This window comes from Anarrhichthys ocellatus, unplaced genomic scaffold (assembly GCF_004355925.1).
Source record: "Anarrhichthys ocellatus isolate YVR2014 unplaced genomic scaffold, GSC_Weel_1.0 scaffold72, whole genome shotgun sequence".
In the NCBI taxonomy this organism is placed as follows: domain Eukaryota; kingdom Metazoa; phylum Chordata; class Actinopteri; order Perciformes; family Anarhichadidae; genus Anarrhichthys; species Anarrhichthys ocellatus.
Window position 1 is genome coordinate 1,085,874 of NW_022280102.1, and position 21,194 is coordinate 1,107,067.

At 39.0% G+C, this 21,194-nt stretch overlaps 1 protein-coding gene across 1 annotated transcript in view; it reads left to right on the forward strand.

Annotated features, from left to right (window-relative positions):
- lrfn1 (leucine rich repeat and fibronectin type III domain containing 1) overlaps positions 1-21,194 on the forward strand; it is a 104,791-nt gene that overhangs the window by 47,209 nt on the left and 36,388 nt on the right. The window contains exon 2 of the mRNA XM_031873651.1: positions 10,559-10,610. The gene's annotated coding sequence lies outside the window, so the exon portion shown is untranslated. The remainder of the gene's footprint in view (positions 1-10,558; positions 10,611-21,194) is intronic.

Consider the following 21,194-nt stretch of genomic DNA (forward strand, 5'->3'; position numbering starts at 1 on the left):
TCTCTCTCTCTCTCTCTCTCTCTCTCTCTCTCTCTCTCTCTCTCTCTATATATATATATTTTTTTTTTATTTTTTATTTATTTTATTCTTATTATTGTGGCTTCCTTTACTTCTTTCTCTCCACTTGAATTTACTAGGCATTGTCAAATTATACCGATCTATGAAGCATCAGTACATGATTCATTATCTATTATTAGATTAATTACCACTTTATAAATTGTGACGAATCAGAAAGTGGTACCAACCTACTGTATGTATTTCAGGTCTTTTCTCTGTCCAAGTAAGCGCTCTATCGTGAGACTCCACCTGCACCTGAGGGCGTACCATTTTGATTGACATTTCTGAGCAATTTCTTTGCAAATAGTCTGTTGACCACGGTCCCATTTCATCGTGGCCTGTCTGCCTTTCGCGGCCCCTCCTCAGAATCTGGTGGATGGTGTTGAGAGCATTTGGCCAGTAATGTCATTTATTCATGCAGACACATGCTCATGTTTCTTTCCCTCTCCTCCTGCAGCCTTTTTTATCTGGCACAGATATTCTCTACTGGACATTTTATGGACTTAAAATATAAAGGAGAAAACTCAACATGTGATTTTTGCTCTCCACAGAACCTTAGTGTAACATGGAAGAATTTAAATGGATTAAAATCTGTCTTGAAAATTGACAAAGAATACTCGGCGTGAATGTGTGGCAGGAGGTCTAATACACATAGTGCCAAAGAAACAGGATGACTGTCAAAAAACAATTCGGTTATTGTCTTTTCATGAATCCCTGCAGTAAACAGTGAGCTTTCATTATCTTTCTATCAGAACATTTTCCAGCTTATCTTAATGGCAATCTGCAGCTTTGTTGTGGTGAATCTGTATGGAATGCAACATGAATCAATAGATGAAAAGCAAAAAAATGATATTGTATAACACATCCATACAGGAAAGAGGAGATAATTTAAAAGTGCTTTAAACAAGATTGGTAGCACAACTGTTGTTGTGCCAGCAGCTCGCAGCCAACAGTGCTAGCAGCGTGAACAGTGCAAACTATGGCGATAGAGCTGACAGAGCAAACAGTGTTTACCTTAAGGGGAACCAGAGGGTGGGCACTTCCGTAACGGTCGGGACGGCATTATCAGCTGTACCCGGTGTGTGAGCGGCCGTGAGCTAAACAGTGGGGCACGCTCACATGCAACAACATGCACTAAAAGCACGCGCAGCCAGCCCGGCTCTGTAAACAAAGCAAGGACAAGCTCGGATAATATACACACAGAGGGAGATCGACTTCATTCTCTGCTCAGGTAGACATTGCTCCATTATATCTTTACATAGCAAATTGTTGTCTGCTGCTATATTAATGCTCTGAATCCTGTACGTATATTGCACATTTAAGTTACTTTAATATGAAAACAGCAACAAACAGGTTTCGCCCGTGTACCTTTTATGCCCATCATATTCAACAGCACATTCCTTATCAGAGATGCTTTTTTTATCCGAATCTCTTTGAACCTGATTCATGGTCATGGCACATCTTCAGTGACGTGTGGAAAAAGGTCCACGGTGAGGCACGAAATGGATTGGGCGTCCATGGTGGCTAATTCTGATTCATGGAATTGAGAGAGCTGTGTTAAGGATGTTAGGCATTTAAGAGTTGTCTTCTTCACGGGATTATCTGCGAAGGAGGAAGTCAGTATTCAGACAGAGCTGACTGGCACAGCAAGATCAGCTTCCATCCAAGTAGAACATTTCTTCAGGCATGCAAAACATGCAGTCTTAAGTCACATAATCCCTTTCAATATTAGCAAGGATGTCAATACTACGCTGACATGAATGGATAGGATACAACAGTTTTGCAGGCTTACTGTTGTTGCCGATCACACTGTTTGCAGTGGTAGCTGGCAGGTTGCTATTATTAGCCACTGCAGTGATATAAATATTATTGTCGATCCACTGACACTATGACGACAAAACATATTTAAACTGTTGGTGAAATGCTATCCTGTCTAATAAAATATCATCAAGAGGATTCCGGGCTGCGTTTTATTCGTTGCACTGACATTGTGGCATTTATGAGGCCTGCACACATTAGAGTAAATAACTGGACACAGAAAGCTAACACTCAAGCACAACTCTGGGACTAAACAGACAATGGAGCTCCGCAAATATGGAGTTCAAATGAGTGGATCATAACAGCGCTTTTCTGGTGTTTTGTGAAAACACTGCTTTGTCAGTGTGACTAAGAAAGGCTGTCCAAGTCCAGCTAACCATGACTGTCAGCTAGAGCTACTGTATATAAAAACAATCGCTTTCCAAAGCGAGTGTCTTCAGGCACAATGTTGACGTTACACATTCAGATGTTGCTAAATGTTGAAAATGGCATTGTTTTCGCTTCCTTTTTTGCACTGCCAAGCATTTGAAATCCTGCACTTAACATATTGGAAATGGCATTCAGTGTTAAACGCAACATATTTCAGGATGTTCTCGTTGTATCCTGTCAATATTTGCTACTGCAGCAGTCCAGATTCTTCATGATAGTCATTAAAGTTTCATTGTATATCATCTTACCTTATCAAAGACTAGAATCTGGACATAAAGATTTCATCGATCAGTTGAAGGTTTTAAATTCTTTAATGTGGAAACCTGGAACATTTGAACATAGCCGACCATTTATCTATACTTGCTCATTCCTGTATCTTATTCCTATACCAGTGCATCTGGGGTGAAAACATATCATTGGAGTTGTGTTCAGTTCAAAAGTCATGAACTCCAGTTAAATTATTGACTGTTAAATGAGTTTAAACTGAAGCAGTGAACAGAAAACTCACTGCAATTACAGTTTATATTGGAATAAATTGAGCTACAGTCGACTCAAATTAACAGAGCTAAAATCAAAACATGTTTAGCTTTTATGAACTGTAATATGCTCCACTATGATGGTACGAATTGACAATGACAGAAATACAAGTTATATTGGAGGAAAACTTCCTTGTATGCCCTCATGCTTTAATACGAAGGGATCTGTTATTGTTTCAGTCTCCCCATTTGATAATAACTTGCTATTTGGACATGGTTTGCTGTGTTTGAGATATTTTGAAAATTGCACTACAGCATATCGTCGTTCACATCATTAGATTGGTAGTAATACGCTGTGGGCCATAAATGACACTTTTGGGTTTAAAATGGTCCTCAAAATGCCTTTAACTTTTCCTCTACAGAATACTTAAAAGCAAATCTTTTCACTTTCCATTTTCAACCCTGACAAAGCTATAAGCTACCTCTCATCAGAGAGTCTTTTTCTTTTTAATTCAATGGGCACAACATTCAATGATTAGTTTGATCAGTGCAGTGAATGACTTTATGTAGCAGAGGGTTTTTTAAATTTCGTCTCCAGGCAGCAACAAGGCAAAGCAGCTGTCTGAGGAAGACATATCCTTGGCTTCTTCTTTTGATTCTTTATGGATTGAAACCACTTGAAACGCAGGTGTTATTGCAAGTTTTGTCCATGTGCCTTTTGTGGGGTTTTTTTGGGCTCAGATCAAGTTTTATTGCACCAAGGTTGGTGAGGGCACAATGATTTCCCCAAACAACTCTTTTGACCTGTCGGTGCCAACAAAATATGAGGAAAATAACCCCTTTTAAAAAGGTGCTTCATAAAGGCTGAGGTTGTGTTTGTGCAGATGATGGATGCAGCATTTTGGTACCCATTTTGGCAAGTTGAGGATGCATTTCCTGCCAGTAGATTGTTGTATAGCTTTAGTTGGTGAAGACACACATACCAAAATCACAAAAAAAACTTTAATCTAGTACATTGTAAAATGAACATCTAAAACTCATATAATATGGTCATCCAACATTAAATGTAATTATATTATATATATTTTATTTTAATTTGTTTGATGATTGATCTATGCCTATAATATCCTCCAAAACTTCATGTAGGATGTGGTTGAAGACTTCTAGCCATCAGCGCAAATGATACGTTCCAGCTGTCAGTAATTTAAAGGATGTGCTGCATGTTTTCAATGTGAAATAATAAGTAACACAAGGATTCAAATCAATGAACACATTTAATTATGATGTTAGTTATAACCTAGCAGTTAATAGTTTTGTTGTTTTATAAATAACTACATGCACGTATTGACGGATAGAATGATACATTTAGCTGTCTCCTGATATAAGAAAAACAGGGACATGATGTACCCTTGGAAGAGTATTTGCAATGCTGTATAATCACATTTGGGATGCTTTTGGTCTTGGTCACATCCACAGGAACAGTTTAGCTACTCAAAGGACAAGAAGAACTTGATTCTCCTCGCAGCCATTTAGGAAACAGTCTGCTGCTTTTAAATGGGACAGCTGACATGATCTGCCATTAAGTGCTTATCCCAACCCTGCCTGCCGAAGATACTGTAGATTTATTCATTCATTTTTGAGAGACTGAGTGCAAAAATGAGCAAAAAAATGGTAAACTAGCGGTGGGTTTATGAAAAATCTTGTTTGCAATTATGCCAAGTTTCACAGAAACAGAACCCCATAGTGCATAATTTCCAGTGTATTGAGCAAGTTTCAATTCTACCGATGCAAAGTATTGTTTTAAGTACTACTGTCAATTGGATCTGCACAAAAAAAATCAATTTCAGGTTCAGATCGCACTCCGGCCACATGATTATTATGACTATCTGCTTCACTGCTGCTGTCCTGCTGTCCTGTGCATGCACTCATGTATGTATCACCTTCATTCTAGTTCAGAATATTCACCCAATCAACTTTTTTTGCTATTGACTATTAAAAGCTTGTGTTGTAACATGCATATTAAAAGAGAACAAATGCGCAAATCATTTGGTGATAAATGCATTCAGTAGAAGTCTATTAATGATGCATTTACCTCATAAATCATGACAAGGGACAAGCCGGAGTGAGAACTGTGACACTGAGAACGTGGTGCATTGCTCTGTGAAAGTAGGAAGCCTTAAGCAAACCTGTCCTCCTTGCACCACACCATCTCTCATACTAGCTGATTATTTATGTGGTACCGGTAAATGTGCTGAGCAGTGGTAAGCGTATAAATAGCAGTACGGACATCATCAGAGGCTTCAGCTCACATGGGGGGAAAAGGGGAGGGGAAGGAGCTTACTACCAGAGCATCAGATCATGAGCAACGAAGACGATCCTCCCTGACTCATCAAGAACAGAGGGAAACTCTGATCCCTCGCATGCTCGTATTGTCTGCGTGGTGAAGACTCATGTGTAACCCTGCTGACCTCTGTGGCCACTGGTGCACAAACATTGCATTGTGATTATTGCATAATTATTCATATGATATGACAAAAGTGCATTATTCAATTACCATGTTCACCTTGGTTCACTGACTTATATATGCGGGACATGGTTTATGATAACACAGACATGCAAGTGTAACATTTTTTAAATTTATTATTTTATTAAAAATAGCTGCATAACCAGAGCAATTATTAGAGCGTATATAATTTGATGTGATTCTCTCAGGCAACTTGTATTATTGCTCAGTGTCACACCACGACGAGACTTTCCTTCCTAACAAAGGAGTCACAACACCCTTAGTCATGGTAAATATTAAAGTTAAACACGGGCGCAAATCTTTTTTTCCTCGTCGTTTTACACAGCCTCGCCATCGCCATTATCTCTGCACTCTCATGTGCTCCGGCTCTCTGCAGTATGCAGCCCACAGTACAGCCCTCCACTTTGCTGCGGGTTGTTGCTTTTGTCTGGAGCTCTCTCTTCTCTGGAGGTCACACTGGCTGCCCTGAAGGTACTGGTAATGGTCAGTGTGCCAACTGTGTGGGCATGCTAAGAGAACCATATGATGTCTGTTAAATCACACTCAGTGGAGGCTGCAGTGTAACACGGCTGTTTGGTAGCTCATGAAACATGCTTAAAAAGCCATCAGTAAGCCACGTGTTGGAGCAGGTATTCATAGCATCCTTTCCTTTCTCGACATGTCACCTCTTGATTTGTATTCCACACTGATCGCTTCAAGAGAGGGGGATTAAAGAAGCAGAATAACCAGGCCTGGCTCACAGTATATAGTGATAGCCTCTCGCCACTATCTCATCCAACTGGTTAAGTTCACCCTAGCTTGAGATCAAATATGTGTTTCTATATATGCTTTTTATCGGAGGTCTTATAATGGCAATGTGGGTCCTGGCCTCAAAATGTTTATTTTAGCCTTGTGGCAAGTCAAGCCGAATAATGGAGAAGTGGATGTGCTGTGTGCCGAGCATTTTCACACTGCAATAGAAAGGCCCCGGTAGTAGGTTCCTTTTCACTCCTCGTTAACAATTCTAGAGGGTGTTTTGACTGGGAGGTGATAATGTTTCTATAGTCCCACACCAAAGACTGACAGGTACTGCACAATACATGTTGCAGTTTACGGTATGTTGTTTTCGTTTCTGTTGAATGCCCATCTGCAAACTAAAGTCAGTGGAAATATGTCAACTGAAGCATCCATTTTGTTACAATGTGGAGACGTAATCAAAGCTTACAGTCATCCAAGCGCCTGCCTTACCCTGTGTGCTGAATCTTCGAGGCCCTGAAACACTGAACAAATAGCTGTTTGTCCTTGAGGATGAAATGAGAAGGCTGGGTTGCTACACTGGGTTTAGAAAAAGAGGGGAAAGCAAACCACCACCCTGACAGCTGAAAAGCAAACCACCACCCTGACAGCTGCAGTTTGAGTAACTACTGAATCATCTATCATGCTTCAGCTTATATATAATTTAATTACCGTGCATGGATCTAAAGTTGTGATATGGTTTTACACATTAAACTATTAGCTTGTTAATTGATTATTCATTTGACAGAAAATTAATTAGCAAATATTTTCATGATCTATTTATTGTTTAAGTCATTTTTGAAACATAGTAATTTGAACATTTCACTTTAGGCTCTGAAAGATAATATTGGACACTTTATGGCCATACTAATCAACATATTAATCAAATGACAGGCAGATATATTGATAATGAAAATAACGATTAGCCTTGTATGTTTTTAATTTTACCAGTTGCATGTCCTCTGTATTAATACTCCTGCTGCATTGGCACAGATATGTGATATGGCTGAAGGGAGCAGATGCGTCTATTGATCGTCGAAGGATATTTTGGAGCAAAAATGATTTTGTTACGTTTTCCTCCTCCGCTGCAAAAGACACATCCTACTACCAGTGTTTCCAATTAGAAAACAACAATAAATCAAATGTAGAGAAGCCATTCCTCTCACAAACCTAATAGCTGTGTCACTCGACTGAAGCCTCTGTGCGTGCAGCATATGTGTTTGGTGTGTCTGCGTGGGAGTTTGATGAATAGATGGAGCGGCAGTTAGCATGCGGTCACAATGTCTAAGATTACAGCTAAGGCGGTAGGAATAGCTCCGGTGATATTTGCAGTGTGCGTGCAGGGGGTTTTAATCAGTTCCTCAGTGTTCAGGTAACATGAACATAAGATGGACGTCTCAGTGAAGTGCGACATGCGTGAAATTGTACTTCTCACGTCACCGTCTTAGGTCAGAAAGCTGGCCCTTGGACGTTACTTCATGACATTTTGAAAGTAAAGGATTCAAGTTGCATAAAAAACTACCCACACAGAATGATACATCAGTGATCCTTAATATCACTAGGTAGGTTGTAGACTAAGCTAAATGGAATACCACCCACGTGTTGAGTTAACTCTTGTAGTTGAGAAGTGAGTTGCAAAGATGACATTAAAGAAGAAGAAGAGGCATGTCTCTTTCTAGATGTAATGGATGGCTTACTGAACAACCTTTGAAGGTTGCTCTCAATGTTAGGGTCTTTTGTGAAGGGTGCACTTGTTTACACTTAGCAGAAGTGAGAGTTAGGGTTGGTAAATATGTCTTGCTTGGACAAGCACCCTGTGTTGCTTTGGCTGGGGCTGATAAGAAAAAGGACTGTTGAGATCCTAATCAAGATTGTTGCTTTGGCAATTAAATGTGACAGAGGAGAATCGGAGCAATTCCTCCGTTGTCATTATTCCCGAAAAAAAATAGGAGGAAAGTGGTCCCTTTTTCTTCATTTACAAAAGCTTCAATTAACTGTAATAGCTCCATGTACGCCTTTAGTTGTGCACTTGGGAAAGAGAGAACACATTGTGGGTCTATATACAGTATTGCAGCAGTTGAAATGAGTTCCAAGAAGTTTATTTGTGTACACTCTGAAAACGATTTACTGCTAAAATGTTTAGTTTGGCAGTCAAGTTCCTGCATGAGATTGATGACATTCAAAGCAAGGTGTGCATGAACGCATCGCACCAGAGACACTTAAAAGTTGGTCTTTTTTTGCAACTGCTTATATTCATGAACATCATTTATGTGCTCTCAGCTGGTAAAATGACCAGAAAAGATAAGTAAAGTATATCATGGCAGTTAAATGCAGCCTGATTTTCTGAGGTCAGTGACTGGAATAACTACGGAGCGTTTTTTCCTATCACATTTAAGAAACCATACTCTTGAATGAAGACGGGAAAAAAGCTCCATAAATAACAGTTAATTGAAAAAAATATACTAAAGAATGAGTGATACTTTACATTTAAAGACTTTGGATAGTGTTTTTTTTATGCCTTTCCAGAACTCAATACACAAGAGTAAAAGTGTGAGGGATGGAGTAAACTGTGTGTTTATCTGCTGTGACATCAGCTGCAATTGATGGCATGTCCGACTAATGTCCTTCTCTTTATTAGATTTTGGAGAAAGGGAAGTTTGGAAAGTTAACACTCCTGCAACACCAGCAAAGATAGTGTTACGTATGTCAAACTCGGTTGTTAGCTCTCATGCTAAAAGTCTTTTCACTTATGATATTAAAAGTGAAACATGCTGAAAATATAAACAAGCATATAATGTAAGCAGAAGCTTACATTTTTCCTCATCAAACTTATAGCACAAGGACTAGCGCAATTAAGAACTGCTGAATGTTTGTTTCTATGTCTTCTATGTGGATGTTTATTCCTCTTTTTCAACATCAGCATGTGGACCTGTTGTTTGGGACATGAAGCTTTAGACGAATTCTTCCATTATATCGTGAATTTAGCCTTCAAGTGCACATTCAAGACTCCTTTTCCAAGATTAAAATGTTTAAACAAGTCAGTTGACTTAAAAAGTCAGTCAGGGAAGGTGAAGTTTTCAACTAACATTTGGAGCTAATAGCTTAATTAGCTAGCTAGCTACCGCTGATAAAATCTCCTAGTTGTCAATAGGGCAAAATGAACGGTTGCTGCTAAATATAAGAGGCCTGATTCTATCTACCTCTGTTTGAAATCAAACCCGTTGTTGAAAAAGCTTCTAACAGTTCTCACTGTAAGCTAAATGTAATTTGATGGGTTTGAATTTTAAGTATATACCCCGGAATGGAAGGCAACTCGTTAAAAAAAGTTTCATTAGTTAAACAAGAAAATAGAAGGAGGAATTTGAATTTACAGTGTAATCAAAAACATGTTTTTGACCTTTATTTGGCATATGCCTAAAGAAAGCACAACATTGTACATGGTGACACAGTTTTACATGTCATCTTTAAATAAAATGGATACAAATATAATAATGTGTATTTCCTGCCATGCTGTGGACCTGGGATAAGGCTATGTGTCGTCCACTTGTAAAAGCCTGTTGAACACCTTAGCCTTTTAGTTTGAAGGTGGTAAAAGTTAATATTTTTCAGCAGTGGTAGACTAGATTGGTTCGCGAGTTTAACATAGAGCCACACAATTAATGCAGCTGTCAGGAATTAATTTACTTTGGGACTTTTTTTAAATTTAACATAATGTGGCTTGGTGCGTGTACCACTCATATATGTTTCAGCTCTATGTGGATGTGGAGCTTGTTGCAGTATTGGACTGCATTTAACTGGAATGTATTTCTACATTGCACCCCACTGACATCATTTTTAAAAGTACTCTCATTGTCACTTACTGTATGATAGCTCCCTGTCACTCTATTACATTCATTGGCTGTATTTAACCTGATATGGTAAATGCATAGGGTTTGTTAATGGTGGCAGTCTAATAATACACTATATAATGACTCAACATTATACAAGGACCCATTACTTATTTTGCAGCACAAATGAAGAATGACAAACCTACAGATGGTACATGTTCGATTCATTGAATCCATTCATTACATTTAATAGTTGGGAGGACCAAAACACACATGTGAAAGGACAAACTAAACACAAGATGTAAGTACCCCAGAGTACAATCCAAGGTTAGTCATTACACAAGCTAAAGATAAATAGTGGTTATGTGTATAAAGCAGGAATCCTCTGTGAAGAAGAAGGAACATAAAATTATATTTCTGCTGCAATTTCTCCTCATTTAAATTCCCTCTTGCAAAGAGGCTCTGGGCAGAATATGGTTGTTCCGCTGCTTCAGAAATATCAAATCATTTGTATTGGGTCTGGAATGAAATCAAATATCGAACTATAAATTGAACCTTTGTATGATTCTGACACTATTACAACTGGTGCCGTATGGCCCCCAATGTTATTTGTACTTGCACATTAAGGTCTGACCGTTTATTTCTCTCTGCAGACTGCTTTGAAGTGAACCCCGTGAGGAGCATCCAAAACGACTCAATATTCTGGTGAGTTCCCAAATTGAAATTAAAACCCTCTTCACATTTACATAATATACTACCACACATATCCCATCCAGGCTGAGAACATGAGCAGAAACGGATGGGGCAAAGGGGATAGGAGTGAGAGGCTTTGAGGCTATTTATCACTCTCTGGTGAATTTGCGGCCACTGATAGCACCATGGATTGTACACGGCTTCCTTTTTGTCTTATTTGTCCCGGTTTAGCAGCCGCAAAATCTGCGCAATCCTTTTGTGAATTCGCCCTTCAGTTTTTATTCCGCATGGGTCAGTGTGTTTGACTCTCCATGCATGCATATTCTCACCACATCAACCGCAAAGGCACACCCTGCAGTTCTACCCATTTTCTTCCCCTTTCCTCCCACACATTCAGCATCTCATTCTTTTCCTCCGCTCTCTGTCACACGCAGACTTAACCACATGTTCACATGCAGAGAGAGAGCTTCCGCAGAGTGACACTGTTAGCTATCCTCTCACATAGGCAGGGTTGGGCTGGCGCCATGGCTGTTTGCCTCATAGCCTGCGCAATGGGAGTCGGCTCCATTATCAGAGCTACTGCTTCGCCACCCTGCAGCAAACCCAGCATCCTCTGCTCTTGCAGATTTAATTTCTTATCTCAATAGGGAAAACAGCCCCTCTGATGAACGGCAGAAAAACACCCTGGGCTGCTGTGAACACGGATTGAGAATACATACAATAGATGGTTTGATGAACTTGTGAACGGGGCATAGCATTAATATTCCTCACAGGAATTTGTGGTTGGACATACAGTAGGTATTCAAGGGAATTTGCTTTACACTCTAAATAATTATACAGGGAAGGGAAGCTCTCTGCTCCATTAATCCAACGGTGAGGCAATTATTTATCGAGCCGCCGTATATCAAGGGCATCTCAAGCGTTGAATGTCACATAATTTGTGCTTCACATTCTAGGTCTCTATGTGGGCACACAAAGACAGCTGTTCAACTGCTGTTCTCTCACGTGACATAAACTTAGCAAGAACCGGTGCCACGTGTGGGCGGCTTGTGGTAAAAGTCTTCACCTCTCGTCAAAGAGCGTTGCTTTATATTCTTTATGACGTGTTTTCATAAATGCCTTTGTGGGGGGTAAAAAAAGGAAAGAAAGAAGACATCCAAGCAGTTTACTGTGTTGTTACTTTTCTACCTATTGTTTTTCCACATTGTTGTCCCAACAGGCAAAAGTTCTGTGATGAATGACAAAGATTTGACTTGTTGTGGCTTTTGCAGCCCTTTAACAGCTTCATCAATGTCAGGTGTAGCCACTACAGAGTTAATTGTGTGGCTCTAAAACAAAAGGTATAATGTGAGCACAAATATGTTATGTAACTTGATATACCCTGGCTAAATTGGTTTTCTCATCTATTACAGTAATCACCGGGTAGGGCTGAACTTACTGATAGTAGCACTGATCTTATTTGTGGTCTAACGAGTCAAGAGTAATTTATTGCCATCGTTAAACTCTGAGATCTTCTCTGCAGTTCATTTAAAAATGTTACTTAAAATATCCTTCTCTTTGAAGCACTTTATGCTTCAATATTTTTTAATTATAATTAATGCCCACTGCTGTGTTCAATGCAACATAACTGTATGTGTGTTTGTGCAGGGGTAGAAACAGGTAAAAGAAAATCACATGGCTGTACAGACGCCATATCAAAGCATGTTTGAGAGACATCACCACACGCCAGGCATGGCTGCTAAACGCTGCAGATATTGATTCTGATCGTTTTCAGATGGCTGGGGTTTACATAATGTGGCACCGTAAGAGGTAATTGATTTTTTTCTTGCTTTGAACTGGCAGTCCTGCAGGATGCTTCTCTGCACAAGGGGAGTGTCTGACTTCAGCAATACTCGGGTAAGCAGAGATCGCCTGTATCAGCCACAGTCATTTGGCAATGGGGTCGAAATAGAAAGTTAATAACCACAGCATCATCATTAACAAAACCTTGTGTTTTTCACCTAGAAATTCAAATAAGAAAATGTAAAAAAAAAAATAATAATGTTTTGTGAAATAAGCAGATCCTTAGTGTGGACGGTTTGAAACAGAGGCTTTTAGTGGGTGATGTTAAATTACACACAAGCTGATGATTTTGGGTATGAGATTATTCATTATCATCATATTCTTTAAGAATGTGATTGTGGTTTCTTTTTGGTTGGGAACAGAGTGCAGGAAATGAGTTTGACATCGTATTACATGTGAGGTCCAGGTGACAATACTTTCATTAGTTTCCCCTCTAACAAGCAGTTTTATGTAGAAAGACTGCTCAGAACAGAGTGCAACACAGGGCTAATTCAGATTCACAACTCTCTATCGTCTGCTTTATCCATGTGTTATTGTCTTCATATGTCCTTGTTAGTGCAAATGTATCTGCTTTGTAGAGTCGTTTGTATTGAGAAAAACATTTGTAATCGCGATGACACTTTGCTACCACAAAGACACACCACAGGTCTTTGAAAGCAATAATGCAAATAGGCCTATGGAAAGTGATAGTGTGAGAAAAGTGTGAGACATTTTGAAGGACAAATTGTAATGTTTCTGCTGTTTAGTCTTCAAAGATGCACCGATTATCATGTTTAAAGCATTTTGATTGGATTGCTTCCTGCACAAACTAAAAGATTGTGAAACAATCATATTTCTTATTTCTTTTTTACAGAGACAAAGTTGTCAAGTCGCAAGTAAAAAACAAATTAGGTTTATCAGGCTTACTCTAATTGCAGGCAATTACAGCAATATGAACACAGAAAACAAAAAAGTTCAAATGCATTTGATAGAAAAGTAAGAATGCAGCAAAAAAAAAAAAAAATAAGTGAGTAAATAAATAAATATGTAATTTAATTAGTGCTTATACTTTGGAAAATGCTGATAAAAGAGTTCTCCTTCCCTTAAGTTTGGCAAAGGCTTTGTAAAGAGTTACCTCAGGTTATAAAACTACCCAGTGTTTTCTATATAGAATAAATCAATACCATAATGTTTGATAATAATTAACCAGCCCAAAGCAAGGTATTTTATAAATGATTGATTGTGAGCAGCGATGCAGAGTTTACGGTTTTGTATGTGAAATAGAGAGCATCAATGTATCACTCTTTATTAAAGTGTGTAAGATGTCACTTCGTTCTGAATGATGTTTTTCTCATGTTATCATGCAGCAGGAAACGGCGAAACCAATTGACATGAGTCTAATATCTTGTGGAAATTGGATTAACCTTTTTCCTCCGTGAAAACACATTCAGCACGCCGAAAATATCAGCACGCCAAAGTATAGATTTTCGACTCACTTTGAAATTAGACTCTTCATGCAAATCACTGTTTTGATGTCTTTTGTTGGCATCTGCTGCTTTTCTCACGGCGCTATAATTAAGCAGGAGGAGGCCGCAACCCTTCTTTATTCTGTGTCAGTTTGAGAAACTGCTGTTGCAAAACGCACTGTGTCAAAACAATACAATTTGAACAACAGCTAGATTCACCCACAATGAAATCCATTTTCAGCAGTGTGTGTATTGGAGGATTTGTGAATTATTCTTCATTACCGCAGCGGCATAGAGGTCTGAAAATGCACAAAAAAAAATCACCGCACCGTATTTTGTATAAATCACAGGCAACTATCATCATATAACTGCCTGAAAATGAGGATACATTACTTACTTACATTTCTCTACAGCTGGAAAACTTGATCTACTTTGAGCCCTTCTGCTGGTAATGGCTTAAGTCGTGACACCCCCAATTATAGATTAACGCATTCAAAACAGGGGGTTGAAACGATCAATGTTAAATCTAATTTAACAGAGGTAAAGCACCTTGGGCTTATTTCAATTGTTTTCCGACGTGTTGAGAGCAGCGCTCCATCACAACGTAAATAATCCATTCGAATAACTGACAAGATATGATGTTTTTTATTTACTCTCCTCGTGTCACCACCCAGAATAACGCCCACGGTACATCCCTTGATCTGACAACATCCTCAGGATAACTCTCATCTATCATCATTAAAGAACACGCACCCAGGCACTTTGTCAGAGTTTGCAGTCCGGTGCAAAGGCACGAAAGGGGCAGAAAATAGATCACATTGATGAACAAGAGATTATGATGGAGAGGTGAGCAAACTTTCCTCTCATTCGCTGCCCACATGTGCAGTGCAGCAAGACTTGCCATCTCCCACGGCAGCAAATTGCTGTCTGATCCCAAAGACAAGGTGCAAATGGGATGTAATCCTCTTGGATCTTTGTTAACAGCGACAGTGATATGCAAATCTCTCCTCTCCATTCTAAAGTCGTGCAAACTGTTTCCATTTAAGATCAAATAAATATGCAAATATATGATCACCTTGTTTTATTTGCATACATACAGTATGTATTTAAATACAGTATTGATAGGCTACATTTACATTCCAAAGACACACTTTCTTAAACAGTCTGGTGTGTCTGTAATATCAGATGATTAGCAGCTTTCTTCAGTCTGACTCCTATTGTTGTAATGTGACATGTGAAAATTTGACATAAAAATTCCCACCGAGTTCACCGAGAGTTTACCCCGACTGTTTCCTCAATTTTAGTTGGCCCACCTCTGACGGAGTTGTCTCTAAATTTATAAACCTTTTGTGAACATGTTAACTCTCTACTTACAACCTCTCACATCTGGTTGTAAATTCAAATGAAGTCCAAAACGTTACATTTCCTCCATGAATTGTTTAATTTGAAAGATTTTAAGTGACAAAAACTGCATTTCTTCATATGGACACTTTAGGCTGGGCTCAAAAACGACCCCCTTAGACCCCCTGGTAAAATGCCCAACTTTACAGCAGAATACAAAAACTTGCTTTGGTCTTCATCGCTAATTTCCCCGTTGATGACAATTGTACGAGGGGTGAATTTAACTTACCCGTTTTTAGTTATTTAGAAGTTAAAGTTAGGTATAATTGAGGGCGTGGCCGCTTTGAGTGACAGGTGGGTGGCGTCTCAGGTCGCTAGTTTGAAGCTGTCTCCTCTGCTGCGTCACCCAGGCCCGCCTCAGACACCTCTTTGCCCATTTTCCAATTAACCGGGAGTTAATCGGCGGTGTTTGTCACTGCCAAGATGGCGACAACTGGAGCCATGTACTTTGAGCTTCACAATGGCTATAGAAACCTATGGGTGACGTCACAGAGACTACGTCCATATATGAAACAGTCTGTTGTTAATACTCATCAAGTTCATATTCAAAGCAATATATAGCTTGTTTTATAAATGTATTATGTAATTAGCATTGTTGCTTAAACTCTGTCTGGTATTGTTTGTTTCTATTGTGTTTCATGGCTAAGGATGCTAAATGCCAACTAATTAGCAAATCAATTATGGGGATTGTCGTTATTCGTATTGACCTTTACCATTTTTTAGCTGTTGTGGATACTTATTGCGTTTGTACATTTGTCACATTGTTTTACATCAAAGTTAGTATGCTTAATTTAAAGCGATATTCATGGCATGGGAGGTGTCATATTTTGCAGTTAATCTTGGGTATTGTAGGAGAGAGACGAAGGCATGACAAAGAAAAATACATTTATCCATCAGGGACAACACTCTTTGTTCAACATCAATACAATGTAAATGTGTCAGATTTAGAAAAATAGACTAATTATCATCTGCAGTCCCTGGGCACGTTGATGGTATACATTTAAAAAAACAAAAAAGACTTAAAGAAAACTGGTAAAACAACATCAAAGCACATATAGGAGGACATAGCTAAAAGCAGAACAGAAACATACAAGCACATACAACAATAAGACTGTTACAACAACAAGCTAAACTAAACATCACAAAGCATTAAAAGACTGTTGTCTTTTCTGACTTACATGAGTCACAATAATGATACGAAGAGGAACTTGTTGTTTGTATCAGTGCTGTCAACAGCTATTCTGTCTCTGTTTCTTTCAGCCTTTCTCTTTGCTGTCCAACAAGGCCAGTAATTTGAGCTCACAGCCAGTCACATGCAAAGTTATGATCAGAGCCGCAGAGGAATATAATGTGTTGCCATACAAAGAGGAAGGTGTGGCAGCTTAAATACTGTGTGAAGCATTTTCATTTTTGTTTTCCTTTACTTATTCACTTTAACATGTTTATTTTTTTCTTAGAGCCACTGCAGAAGAAATAAATATGGTGGTGGAGTTTTGATATGAAAAAGCAAACAGCCTCTCAGTATGACGTCTCACAAACGTGCAATGTTTAACGGTTCACGCTGTGAGTCCCTCTGAGGAATTGTGTCAGTGAGACTAGGCGTCTCTGGAGAGAGACGTAGTGGGACATCCTAGGATGATGCAGGAAGATGAGAGTTGCCTGATTAACAGCCCACTGAAATGCAGATTTCTGCTCTCTGATCCACCCACAAAAATATATTTTTTATTTTTCTAAACGGCTCAGAAAGGCTGCATCAATTACAGCTGCATGTCAGTGGTTTAATAGATCAAATAAAACACATTTTAAAACAGATGAAAATGTGGAGTGCGAGCATGACAGGGAGAGACAAAGCATAACGGGAATTCATGACAGATGTCATGTTCCCTTTGTTTGAAATAAACCTCTCCTGATTGTGCAGCACAACAAGAGGGGCTATAAATTATTCAGGTTCTCCCCAATGGCCGCCCATTTACAGCCGCTCACTTGCGTCTGACTGGACGTATTCTCCTGCTGTGTTCCTCTGTGATCTGCCGGTTTTAAAATGGCAGCAAAATACATGTGACCTATGAGTATAGGACTCTACCTTCACTCTAATGTGTAATTTATTCATTACGCTGTGCCTGTATTGCAAAGCCCGTAATCGTAAATATTGCAGAATATAAAAATGAATGTGAAGGGGAAAGAGCACAGTGGATTATTACAGCTATATGTAAATAGCAAGGTGAAATATGGCTCCTTCCTCATCACACTGCAAGCAGAACAAAGTAAGAGGCGAGAGAGAAATAACAGAATGCAGTGGTCATAGATAATAACACCATTTGCCGTATTGCTGCCCATGAAGGACATCTCCAGACAGCACGGCACGTCATTTTTTAACACTGCTCCTTCATTCATGCTGATGGGGGGGGGGTTGCTGTAGTGACTGCTGGTAAAAGGTCATTGAATACCCTCCCTGTGAAGCCTATCTTAGGGTTTCAATGCTCACATCTCTTCATCTATCTGTCTATACTGTTTGAGGGCTCAGTCAATTCTTGCAGATGTATGGTCATGACATTAGAAAGTGGCATATGACAATAAATTCTCACAGGATGTCAGGTTGTCTCTGCAGATTGTGACACTCCCTGCAGATTTTAAGACGGTAAATTTGGGGTTTACTCAAGCTATAATCCTATCCATGGTACAATTTACGGTGGGGATTTCTTTCACAAATAGCCGTTCATTTAAATCCGGTATTTACTTCTCTGTGTAGTAGTTTTTAATATTTAGTGGCGGAGTCTGCCCCTTGTGCTGGAAATTGTCTTCACACGCACGACTGATTCACCGGAAGACAATGCATGCATGAAATTCAGGCCGGCTATGCTCCCAGGAAGAACGGCAGCATCAGTCGCTTCAGCAGGTGACCCGAAACGACATCTGTTTATGTTCAAGTGACAAAGCACGCTAGCAGCTGTTGTAATTATAGGGATCACAGGAGGAGGTACGTGAAGTTGTCACAGAGCAAGAAAGAGTGTGTGTGGAAGTCGGGGCTGGGTTCACGGGTCAACAAAACATCAGACTTTAACTCAGGAGACAGCATGTTTATTTAGAGTTTCCTTAACTTAAATCACATGTTTATCGTTGACGACGTAAGTCTTCTAAACTTGACAAAAGTAGTAATTTTAACCCAAACCATGATGTTTCCATAACTTTAACAAAATACTAAAAATAATAAAGAAGCTAGACGTTAACCGTAGTGGAGCCTCTTGGCCTCTTGGGAGATGAATAGTTACAGCGCTTTATTGTGACGAAGCCGCAGGTCAGGCAGTACATTTGTCACTGCTGTTAGACTGGACTGCAATTAATCGTCAACAATGCATCTTCAAAACAAGACAACTGTCATTTCAGCATTTCAGCGGATCACTCTTAAATAATGGAACATGAAGGTCACCGGGCAGACTGTGTGCAGCAGGAAATCAAACCACGGTTGCGTAAGGCACGATGGAAAAAGTCCAATTATCGACTGACTTCACTATTTAAAACAATAAAAAAGTTCTGACAAAGTTGCCGCACATCCGAGTGTTTGCTGTAGTGTTAAACGGCACTTGATGTTACCGTGGTAACCATCGGTGTCACATGTGAAATGCAATAAATCTCTTTCAACTGCATTGCAAACACCTTTTTAAATACTAAATCGTCTTCAGTTAAATTCAGCCTTTTTAAATCAGAATTGCAACATTATAGCCGTTAGAGAGAGACAAAAACGAAATCCCCCTCCGACTATGAACCTAATTGTGTTGCAGTATAAGTAATTTAGTCAGTCACATATTCTGCATTTGACAGTTACTGCCGCTAAGTGTATACCGTTCAAAGGCAGACTGCAAGCTGGAGAATAGTTTTTTAATGTTGGTTGCCAATTTGATAGTTCTCTGAGCGCAAGCAGTCAACAAAGGACTTACAGACACAAGCTGAGGTGAAGCCCACTCACTTTTAAGAGAGACGCTGCCCAAATGAACTGATCAATAACTTATCTAATCACTTTCACTTTCATTCTGTCTGGAGGTGAATTTCTTTCTCCTGATTCTAACATGAGATGAGACACTTTTTTTTTCATCTCTATTTGTGAAGGTTTGAGCAGGATAATCAGTAAATATCGTCTCATAGTTAACATTTAAACAAGTCTTTCAAATATTGTGTACTGAAAATTGAAATGACCTCAGGTCTATTTATTAATCAGCATTGTCTTTCCTAACAAATTATTTGTCTACAAAACTTGTCACTATGTTATGATTGGAATTTCTTTGTCAGTCATTGATCATTAGTCACACACCGTTGCCCGTAGTCAGATGTGCATGCCGTCGTGGGGCGGGCTGCTTACGGAGCAGAACCAGGTTTCGGCATGAGGGTGGCACTCCGATTACATTCCCAGCCTGCACTTGTTCCCCTGTGTCGTCTCCTTTTGGCAAATAAATTGGAGCGAGGTGACCTTTCATCAGATATGCACAGCAAACTCGAGTGTTTAAGCTTTAAGAACCAGACATGTAAGCTTCAATTAATCCAGTGTATACCATTACAGCAGGTGACACGTACAAGACGGTTCACTGCGCCATCCACATACTCATACTCATCATCACTCCGAGGCGTTACCTTCTGACTTTTTCCCAGCGGACGGTTTGGATCACTGGGCTCCGTTTCACAGTCACTCACTGTCTGCTGTACTCCGTGTCGACTTCTCTGCTAGCCTGCAATATATCGTAGCTTCAAAAGGGGTAAGGTTTTTAAAATTAATCATATTTTTCAAACTTTCATGGTCTCCACCACTGACAAGACCATTTACTGAATAATACAAGAAAACTTAGACACAAATACTCCAGAAATAATCCATCTTGCCTGGTTTTCCAGGCTTTTGAGACAAGTTAGCAAACTCAGAATTGAACAATTATTTCAATTTTTTAACATCTCCACACAAGAATATCATTGAAGACAAAAAGAAAATGCAACACACTTCCCTTTCCTCAAATCACACACAGATAAGAGAGATAACATATGAGTCAGGGCCAAACTACTGTTTATTATGCCTAAATCCCATTAACATTGCTTTTAACAATTTTCTTTAAACTTGAAGAAAGCTTCAACTTAACTGAAGCTTTATGACAGCAAGGTTATATACGCTGAAATGTGTATTCTATTAATGTAGTAGTCAACCGTCAACAATTTTGATAATAAATAATTTAAGTGATTTATCAAGAAAAAAAACATCCTTTTGTTTCAACTTTTTAAATGTGAGGATGTGCTGCTTTTCTCTGTTTTATATTCTTGTACTTCAGTACTTTTGGCCTTTAGACTGTTGGACAAAACAGCTTTTATTAAGACATCAGCTTTGGTTCTGTGCACTTGTGATGTGTATTTTACAGACTAAACAAATACTCAGTAAGTTGTAAAAATGCACAGGTTAATTGATAATAGAAATACCATTATTTATAAAAAAAATAAATAAAAAAAGTACCACTGTTTTGTGTGTCAGTGTGGTGGAACACAAACTAAACCACAAATGGTAAATGGCCTGCATGTATACAGTTGCCTCACATTTTCAAACACACACACACACACACACACACACACACACACACACACCAATGGTGTGAGGGGAATCAATGCAAGTCAGTGAAGTAATCAGGAAGAGTCTATAAATGGCAAACTATAAAAAGGCATGAATTCTTTAAAAGGTCACAATAAAGTAGCTTATTATATACATTACACAATACAACTTAAACTCTTCACTAAGTTTAATAGTCAAAGACCCTTGAAGGGAAAATGAAAAACAACAAAACAATGGAAGTTATACCACAAAATCACAAGAATATGGGTAAAATGATTCTGGTTGGCCTGACATCAGATATCCAGCTGGTGTTAAGAGTCTTGGTGATGAAAC